Here is an 11,275-nt window from a genome sequence, read left to right on the forward strand (position 1 = left end):
TTGCTGTCAGCAGCCGGGCAAAAAATGGGCAGGAGGATACATTGTTACCCATCGATATTCAATTAACATGGCAGGGAATAATTAGCTGCCATTTCCCACCCTATTTGCGATAGATATTGGATACCTTGTTTTGAAATGCCTATAGCAATTTTGTTAATCAAGCCATGCATTATTACTGATTGAACTGATTAAGTGGTTAATTAATGGATGCCACCCTAGTCAAGCACAACCCCACAAGAGGGTGGAGTGGATGTTCGAGCTCACAGATGCAAATGGAGACATCACAAAATTAAAATAAATGAGTTTGTTTGCAAGACTGAGAAAGAAAACACAAGGGCAGCCAAGCATTAAATTCAATTGAGTAGAGCCATTCGATGGCAGGGCAGGGGGCCATTTATTCCAGTACCTTCGTATAGGATCCTTGTCACCAATGGAACGTGATTAATGAGATTCTGAGGGATGAAGACAGAGGGAACATGATAAACAAGAAATACAGAGAGAGGAAAACTTTCAAAGGAAAGAAAACAATTTCAAAATACATTTGAACAAGCAGCTGGCAAGATGAAGTACAGTCATTGATTTTCCATACCATCCTTACCCAGGAAACATTTTCATAGGTCGATTCTGAAAGCCGATTTTGAGGACCTGTATTTACGTTTGTTGTCAGGCGGCAACTTCCAGTGGCAGTATCAATTCCAGCAGGACCAAACGAGGACGTAAGGTGACGTATGGAAACAGTTTGAGTTAGGGGATGGGTCAAACAAACACCAGACTTTCAAACAGGAGACCAGAGTTTGAGTTCTTTGTGAAACCAAAAGTCAACTGTGACATTTTTTTAAACCAACTTCCCACTATGACGTAGTTTCATCCATGAAGTAGTTATGTTGCTGATTCATTTAAAACCCATTTGTAATCTTTTTCTAACCCTTATTTTTGTTGCCTAAATTTAAGCCATTCCATTTCTCAACATTAAACATGTATCATTTCTTAATTTATTTTCTGACTTTTTACTTTCTCTCTTTTTCATCTTGCCCCCCCCCCCCCATTTCCCTCAATTTGGAATAGCCAACGCATCATGCATCTTGTTATTGCTTACTGCCACATTACCACATGCTTCCTCCAAAATCACATGAAATTGCCACCTGTTTCTTGTCCCCTGACAGTGAAATTCAGGAGAGCGTTTACTCTATCATCCCAGAGCCCAGCCCCTTTTATGCACAGGTGCACTGACTATTGCAGCAACAAGGACATGATCCCTCAGTGGCTTCCCATCTGGAAACACCACCACAATTTAACCATGCCAGTGGCACCACAGCTTTTAGGTTCAGATTTTTATATGAAAATGGACTACAGTAGAAGATTTAGTTGACATTTTTTGGCAAAGACCATACAAAGACAACAGCCAAGTTTCAGGCTGGCTACTTACAGAGTTAAGGACTGTACCCAACTCAGAATTTTGTGAAATCACATTTGGCTGTTCAATACGAATAATAAGCTATTCATTCTTTTTTCATAAACTATCAAGCAACGCTCTCGACAGTAACGTTCATGTAAGTTAAACTTCGAGCTAACCATGCTAACCACTCTAACGGCATATAGGAAATGTGCTTTATAACTATTTGCAGACACTAGATATCCAAAAAAAGCCAGAGACTATATAATTGTATGTTGCTGTGAAGTGTAAATCCACCACTTCTAAGCCGAGGGCAGAATATAATGTTATCCCTGAGCCTGACTGGGCAAAGCCTCTCTTCCTCCGACCAGCAGCCTCCATCACACTCAGACATGACTCTGAGTCATGGATTTATAAGTGGAACTGGACACCGGGTACCAAAATGGTGCCTATTCAGTTCAGTGGTATTTGTTCACCTGGTGCATAGATACACCAAAAAAGTTTCTAGGCTTCTGGGTTTACTTCTGCTGGCCCCCCTTGCGAGGTCCCTCAAGGCCTCACTCGGCCTGTAGACATTACATTGACTTGATGTCATAGGTATTTAAATGGCTTTGATTTACAAATATGAGATTGGATGGATTAAAAATGTACAATAGTCATAATCAACCCTGTTGGTAGTTTGAGGTGTCCTGTCAACAGTTTTAATGACATCTCTTTTACAATGGTGGCCTATTAGGAATTTGTTTTTTTTAAGCTGCGTATTGTTGCAATACTGTCTCCAGAAATGTCCCAAGAAGTACACAGTGCTGACAGAAAAACACCCAACAAAACAAAGAACTGCTTGACTAAAGTTCGCCCAACTGATTATTCTAATCTTTGGCTTTCAGGGGGCCGCCCTTAGCCTGGCATCACCGGACTAATTGCAAATGCATATTAGTCTGGGCCCTCTCAGTTAATTTTCAGTTTCCAAAGGGTGTTATCAGCCATGCAAAGAAAAATGCTTCAAGAAGCAATTGGATAGACCCACAAGTAATCAGACCCATAAAACGTGACCTACAACCAATCGCAGCAACGGAACAGCGGTGCTCGTTCAGTAGAAACAATTACACCCGGGTAAGTAACTTTCTCAAATTACAGCCCAATGGTACAATAAAATGAGTTTCTGAAAACATTTTATGCAAGAAATAGGCAATTCGGTAGCAGCATATAAATTCACATTTGATCATTCCTGTCTAGTTTGACATTTGGTCTGAATTTCGTGAGCCTGAAAAACCTGCAGTCTGTACGGGTCGGTGGCACTCTCAAGTCATTTTCTGATATCCGACAGGGCCATGACAGCTGGAAATCTCTCTGTATGGGAGAAGGGCAAGACGTATCTGCCAGAACAAATGAACCATGAGTTTGGCAGATGTGTCTGGTTTCCAGCATAGACTGTATAAAAATTGAACGTAGCCTCTGCGTTCAGGTTTCTTCTCTAAACTCGATCCAATCAAACCTCGCCTATGGTAGTCGCTATCTTGTCAGACTTTGACTCCGCCTCATTTACTCTTACAAAAAAAGGGCATTGATGTGACGTATGGGGAGGGAGATACGTCCATCTAGCTAACGTACACCTCTGAGTCAAAGTGAGGGTCACTCAAGAGGCTGTGCCTCTAATTATTCATACATTTTAACCTCCAATAAAATAAAAACTAGCCTGGTACAAAAACATAGAAATCACTCCCTCAGTGTTGTCATGGAGAGATAACCTAAACATGGAGACTATAATGATTGCCTTAAATAGGCCACTCAGCAAACTACAATTTTTGGCACTTCCGTATTGGATCAATCAGGAAATCGCTGTGGTGGGGGCTTGGTTTCAAGGCTAGACAGCCTTAACAGTCATGAAAAATATGGTTAGCCGTTGCTCTCACTCGTCTGAACGGTTGGCTAGTGTAGCCCTCACCCATTATAGCTGATCACAAAATTCAAACACGCTGCAGGATGTCCAATTAAAAAAAAAGAGAGATTGAGTTGAATTTCAGCCTTTAGTTAAGTTTCTTCACCAATCTCTTACACACACACACACACACACACACATGCGCGCACACACACATACACACACACAAGCACACACACACAAACACACACACAGGTGTTTTCCAAAGCGTATAAATGTGGTTCCCAAATATGAATAATGAACATTAATACATAGGATACATATATATAACATTTATCAAACCTCAAAATATCAGCAACACATGTAGATAGAATTGCTGTTACACTATCAATTAACAGTGTCAGGGCTCTCAAGTGTCACACATATTTCTGTCTTTTATCAGGCACTCCCGCCCCACATTGAATTTTTTCACATAATAAGCTGCAGCGCACCATGGAACCCGTAGGTATCAAGCACGTCTCCTCTGGAGCTCAGTCGAGCTGCAATTTACTAGCCAATCAAAAAAAAGGAGGGGGCTACACAATGGCCAATCAGAAAATAGCACTATTGTATCTGGGTAAGATTTAACGCAACAACCATTGAAAAAAGCATAGTTTTATTCACATGATACGTTTTGTATTACAACAGTGATTACTGTTCAATCTTCAAACAATATAACAACAACAATATCGCTTGAGGTAGTGCATATATCATAAATAAAACAAAACATAAGTACATAAATCATTACAGATCAAATTCATTACAAGTGGCTTTGTTTTTTACAGCTCTGCAGTTGGTGCAATACTTGTCCAGTCCGTCTTGTCCAGGTAGGAGTTAAAGTAAGAAATGAAAACAATAAAATTAGGTTTCTGGTTTCCAAATTTGGTGGTGTGTATATAGAATTTAGATAATAATAAGAAAAGATTAAAAACATACAACTTTTTAACAGGAAAATATATTTTCAAAAACACCCAAAAAAATAAAATCAAGTTTGAGTTGTATACTAACTTTCTATTCAAAAAGAGGTTAATATCATGCCACAGTGTTTGAGCATTCCCCAAAAAAGATGTTGTTTCATCTGTGATGTGACAAAAGGAGCAGAGAGGATCAATATTTAATATATATCTTACAATAACCGAATTTACAGGATAACATCTTTGCGATCATTTCAGAGACACCACTTGCACCTTATTTGAGAAAAAAATTCCTGGGTAATAACCATGTTTTTTCCTGTTCTATATCAAAATACAGAATACTCCAAAAATATATAGAAGCTGGTTTACCAATTGTGCATCGTTGTATTAATTTCCCTATACAGCTATTATTAGTTTTATACTCAAAAAAGGATCTGAATTTCCTATATAAAGCTCTGGTAGAGATATTTGCTGGATAGTATATCTGATTGCGGATGCAAGTAGAATTTTAATACCTAAAGGCAAAGACCAGGAAGGAAGCACAGGAATTGTATTATCTGATAAAAATGTATCATATGTAAACGAATTACCATCCTTGTTAAGCGGTTGACGGACAAGAAGTATTTTATTATCAACCAAATTCTTTAAAAACAGTGACCTGCATTTAAAACCTATATCTTGGTTATTCCAAATGTAACATTTGAGGGGAAATTATGTTTATACACTAGGGGCCAGCTTAAAAGTAACTTTATGGGAATCAGAAACTTTATGGGGAGCTTTTCTATCTTATAATTACATTTTAATAAAAAAAAATTAAATCCTCCTAAAGCTTCAAATAAATCTGTTGAAATAAAATTCCATAATGAGGTTGGATTAGTTAAATATATTTTTAACCACTCAATTTTAAAAATGGAATGAAGAGTATGAACATTTCCATGCTTAGTTTGTTAATCATAACATCAACCCTGAACTGCCTCTAGATTAAAGTCTCTTTTTCTTCTGTGTCTCTGTGATCGGGAGGAGAAGTTACGTAGTGGGCGGGGTTTAAACTGCTAGTGGTATTTGATTGGAAAACAGTATAAGCTGACTGACAGCTGGGACAGCCAATAGCAAACTGAGAAACATATTGAGGACCAAGTTGAGGACCAAGTTGAGTTGAGTTGAGTTGACCAACCGAGTGTCATTATTAAGCTATCACGGACAATCTGCCACAACTGAAGTTAGTTATTTTGTATAACAAAAGTGACCAAAAAGCTTTCAAACTGAAGAGTGGGGGTAGGTAAATTATTTGGTAGATTTGTTATCCTCTGTTGAAACCCTGGCGGTAGCACTATTAACAATATTAGAGCAAGCATGCCTGCTCTGTTCCACCTGTCTCTTACAATTACTGCCTCCTTGCTCCAACTTTACTTGCACACACACACACACACACACACACACACAAACACACACAGACACACACACACACACACACACACACGCACACACGCACACACGTGGGCATAGTATTCTCCTTTAAGTTTCAGCACTCAGTGTTTCTTATCCCCAATAGGCCTTCAACAGGCTTCATTATACGGCATTATTGATGGCTAGTTTGCTCATCTATGCAATGCCATTAAACTGACGTCTTTTTTTGAAACACAATGTATTAACGGCTTAATGTCCTTCCATAAATTAACTGACAGAGACTCTGACACAAATAACCATGCGGCAGGGTTCTGGAGGAAAAGACATTTTCAAGTACAGATGGATCCATCAGCAGTGCAGTAATAGGCTGAAAAGTCATTAACATAACATTAATTCCTTTATTAGGGATACTGGAAACAAATAGCTTTTCAGAAAGATTTTGACTCTGAGCCAATTCACCGCTGTTCATGAAAGGGAAAATTAGCTTACACTCGAGTAAAAATACTTGGAAGAAGGCTTAGAATAATTAAGTCTCTGCTCTATTTAACCTTGTTTTCCGTGTTCTGTGTTTTTTTTCAGTTTGTCATCCACTCTTTTTTTTCCCTGTGTTTGTTGCAGACTTTCTCTTCCACTCTTCCCCCCTCTGTCTATCTTTCTTTCTCCCTCTGTCAGGACTTGATTGTGATGTGAAGGCTGTGATTGTGTGTAATTAGCTGTTTGAATGAAGGGCAAGATAAGTTCAGTGTCAGAGCTATTCTCTTTACAGTCACATTGCAGAAGTGTGTGTGTGTGTGTGTGTGTGTGTGTGTGTGTGTGTGTGTGTACATGCATGCATCCATTGGCTTGCACTGCGTGTGAAGCATTCACCCAACATACATTTTAACCTAGTGAGTACTTTGTTTTTTTTAAATCGTTTCAAATGTTTGAACAGCTATTTTGGCACAGAGTGGTGCCATCTTAAAGCATTTCTTAAAACAGCATAGGTCACTGAAATATCGGTTTGTAAAAGTAGACTAACAAAATGCAGTACCAGAGTTTGCACTGTAATATATAGTTGTTGTGACCTGCCATAATGCAAAGATTCCAGTTTTCCCAACCAACCTGTCTTTGTGTGTCTATCTGTTGGACTTCATCGTGAGAAGTTACCAAGGATTATCACTTTCTCAGATGGTTAGAAATCCATTTTAATTTAAATTGCTATTGCATTTTCACATTTTGGATTGATGCCCATTCATAATTCATAATTCATTTACCCATATCTATATTCAATTCAGTCTGCCTGATGTGGCTGAGGCTTCCCAGGTGAGAGACCTTGATCAGAGGGTAAACCCTCCCAGCGGGTTGTATAGAGGGATGGCGTTGCATGGTTGCTGCAGTCAGATAGATAGTTTAATAAAATGCCTCGCACCTACCATCTCGATATTGGGTTTGTACCAAAGAGTTTGCATAAACGGTTCATATCCCAAATATCAATTCATTGTGGACCTGCAGCACTGATGGTAACTGCAAAACTTAACCTAAAACCACTGTAGGAAAGTATTTTTCTACTTGTGGGCAGGGTACTAAATTAACTTTTTTGATTACCAGCCAATTTGGCTAATCAGAATTTCTACTTGCCAAATTTTTTCGGTGAAAATAAGAGAACTCATAGGTGACACTTGCCATCACGTAGCATTATGGCACAGCATTCATGGGAAATCTAGGAAGTACTGCCACAGAGATAAATGACCGAAAACAGAGCATTGTTTCATGCATGTAATGCCTCATATTGTACATCACCGGCCAAACTTGCAAGTGAGTTAGTATTAACACCTGCAAAAATTAACTTTAACCCGCATTTGTCGGGTTTCCAAGTGTTAATTTAGAACCCTGCTTGTAGGTACTCACCATTAGTTTATTGTGTGACAGAAATTTTCATTTTCGGTGTGGTGTTTAGCACTGTCGCCTCACAGTAAGAGGGTTTTCGGTTCGAATCCCGGCTGGGGCCCTTCTGTGTGGAGTTTGCATGTTCTCCTTGTGTCTGCGTGGGTTTTTTCCGGGTTCTTCGGTGCCGTGTTAGGTTAATTGGTGACTCTAAATTGCCCGTAGGTGTGAATGGTTGTCTTTCTCTGTTCGTCTCTATGTGCCCTGCGATAGACTGGCGTCCTGTCCAGGGTGTACCCTGCCTCACGCCCAATTCTCTTTTGAGTGAACTTTACTCAATGTGCTCTGTTAGTCGATGTGTTAACAAGCCAATCAAATGGTTGGTCTTTGTACATGATTGTGCTTAAGGAAGAGTTATACATTTCGGAAATAAACTTTGTGGCAGAGAGTTACACAAAGATTGATACAACCCTCCTGTCTGTGCACTAAATATAAAGCTACTGCCAGCAGCCAGATAATTTAAATTGGCATAAAGGCTGGACAATATCACATTAGACGGGAATGCTGTGAGTGCACAATCACAGCAAGTACGACAGGTCAAAATTGAAGGAGAAAGTCAGTGTGTTAACGAGTGATGGGCGGGCCCCTTTCAGTTGGTGAATATGTCAAGTGTGCATGCACATTCATCAGCTACCGTTGCCCGTCCCACAACTTCAATGCATTTCCAGTCATCATGTATAAGTTTGCATTTATTGATTGTCCCGCTTCTTATGTTTTGAATGACTACACAACAGTAGCAGGCAGTGTTAACAGTATGCCAACAGCCAGTGCATGCACAGTATTAGAGGTAAAGTCAGGAATTTATACAAACTCTGTACGTTCAACGGGCTGACCCGGTACATACCGGACCCTAAAAATAAAGTTTCCAAAAGACTTGTTTGTTCATTTTCATCCAACACAAGGGTTAACTGTACTGCATTGAGAGTTCAGTTCGGTACCAATGCATGCCTGTCAAAGAGGTTGGTAATCATCATTGTCAGTGCAGCATTGCAGAGAGTCCTGCTGTGTGGCTGATGTTGTGGGAATGGCTTGAAGGTATGACTGAATGAGAGATCAGCAGGGGAGTGGGGCTGTCCTAGTTTTTGCTTAAGGTTTCAGTGTATCTTGTTTGTGTATTCAGCGAACTGTTTGATTGAACAACAGGTCATGCTTTTCTTTTTTTTTTTTATGATTGCTCTTTTTTTGAGGGGAAATACACTTCATGGGCAGTCTGGTTGTTTAAAGTGGAGAAACATGACGGTGTCCTTTCCCTGAAGAAGCACTTCTTAAATAACGGTGTGTGTGTGTACTCTAGCACGCCTAGATGAAAAGTCAGATTAGCCATGCTTTTCAGATGGTGAAGCCTGTCCAGACTGGTGCCATGGGGTGCTGCCACACTCCAGTTGGCTTGGGTATGTACCATGGCAGAAGTTGGACACCAATACTCCCAATGCTCTCTTAGGATTGAGGGTGTTTACACACCATCTGTCCTTAGTACCATATCCTGCCTATTCTCCACCTCTCAACGTCCCCACTCCACGAATCCACTTCATTGATTTCAAGCCTCCTCCGGTTTTCCTCAAAGATGATGATGTCCTCCTCACCTGACCGAAGCCACTACAAACTCATTTTTATTTTTTATAACAAGCTGTATTAATTGTGAAATATCAGAAGTCACATGTGATACATTAGTTAGATCCAAAAAATGGAACCCTATCCCAGCACTGTACATCCGGTAAGCCAGACTAGTGTGTGTGTGTGTGAAACTCCAACACAGAGCGGACAAAAGCTGCCTAATCAAAAATGACAGCAAACGTGTCTCAGCATAGTTTGCTAATTAAAAAAAATCCCAGATGCCTAAGCTCTGAGGGAATTCAATTTAGGCCCAGCTGAATACATTGGAGGCGGCCCTGCTCCCAAAGACTCACAGGATCAGCTTTTAAGGAGAGAAGCCATTAGTGGACACTCACTCACTATGAGGCACCTAGGATGAGTCTGCTGCAGAAAACTACATTACAACTTAAAGCTCTGTCACACCAAACTTTGAAAGTGTGTGATTGTGTGTGTCTCTGGCGTGGGCAGTCTCTTGCTTGTGGTTGTTGTGTGCCAAAACAGATGATCACTTCATAAATTGTTTGGACTTTGTTGTAGACACGGAAGTTTGGTGGTCTCTCTCCACACTTTATTTACAAACACGTGTGAGTAACTTTAATGAGTTTTTACCTGTAGATCTGGTGTGTGTATACATGGGAATGCATTTTTTGGTGTTATGTTTATAATTCCTCCCGTACACCAAGCAGAATTGTTGATCCATGTTGGCTCCCACTCAGTAAACAAAGCACTCAAGTGATTCAATTAATATTAATTAGAAATGTCAAGCCCCTTGCTGTCCCAGTTCGTCACGTTTATCATCCCTCACCAGAGTGAGCTGAAAATCTCTCCCCATCAGTGTCTTTCCTTGGTTGGGCTGCCTTTTCATTCCCCAAGATAGTGTGCTGTTTAATCTACAGATCTCTTCTCTGAGTTCGATTTTGCTCTTGCCAGTACTTTCACCCACTTAACACTTGTGCTAGAGATTCAACACTCCCCTGTGTCATGATAGTGATAATGGCAGTCACACTTCATATTACTAACACAGAATTGCAAGAATTGGCCTGCTAACCCATTCACTTTCTACACTCGCTTAATCCTCGTTAAGGTAATTAGGGAGCAGTGTCTGAAATGAACTGTCTGCCACTGTGAAAGGCAATTATTTTGTTTTTGTCTGCCATTGAGAAATCGTGTCTGCCACTTTTAAAATCTATGTGCAAAATTCAGTAATATCATTTAGATCATTTTGAAATTCAAAGAGAAGAATAATATTCTATGTTTGATATATCTACATCCATGATAAATTCAGTGTTTGAATTACACCATGGGTTTTTGGCTAGCTCAATTTACCAGGGGTGTTGAGGTGCTTGGCACATGTACGCACATACATGAATGAGCCTGTCTGTGCAAAAATATATCAGCCCATTACAATTCAGACAGATGGTTCATCTAATCACCTTGCTGGTAATTTTTGAAAGTGCCTGACCTTTTCCAAACAGTTTCCAATGACAGCTTCTTAGATTGTTCCATATAACCAACAATCTGGTGCATCAGTTTAACATTTACTATCGCTAGACAACAGTTAACAACAGCTGTCTGCTCTGTGTACATCCAAAGCCACTCTCTTTTTTACTTGCGTACGTACTGAGCTATTCCTTCAGATGAAATTGATATATTAGCCTGTAAAGTTTATATCGTAACAAGTGGGCGTGTATGTTTGCGCGTGTCGTTTCATCGTTCTCTGCTACTATCAGACCCTGGAAGGGCGCCTGAAGCTTACTGGGTCCACACCTCAGGCAGAGACGCCCTCTGCAAAATCCACATAACATGAATAACAAAGGACTCAATTACATTCAAGCTATGGACAATTCATAATCCTCAAACCAACTCACTTCTCTTGGTTCAAATGTGAAAAGAGGTGTGATCATCAAACAGATGCAAAACTATATGTATAAAGCTATGCAAACGCACAGTAGGGAGCAGAAATTACATGTGTGTCAGAGTTAAAGAGACGGAGCATTAAAAACAGAGAAATAGAAATATCAAAGATTTCTTTAGGCAATGCCTCTGTGTTTGCTAATGCTATGATGATCATGCTAAATGCCTCAGGATTAAATCAAAACATCTCCTGATGATGCTTTACTCTAATAA

This window comes from Echiichthys vipera (assembly GCF_963691815.1).
Source record: "Echiichthys vipera genome assembly, chromosome: 7".
NCBI lineage: Eukaryota > Metazoa > Chordata > Actinopteri > Perciformes > Trachinidae > Echiichthys > Echiichthys vipera.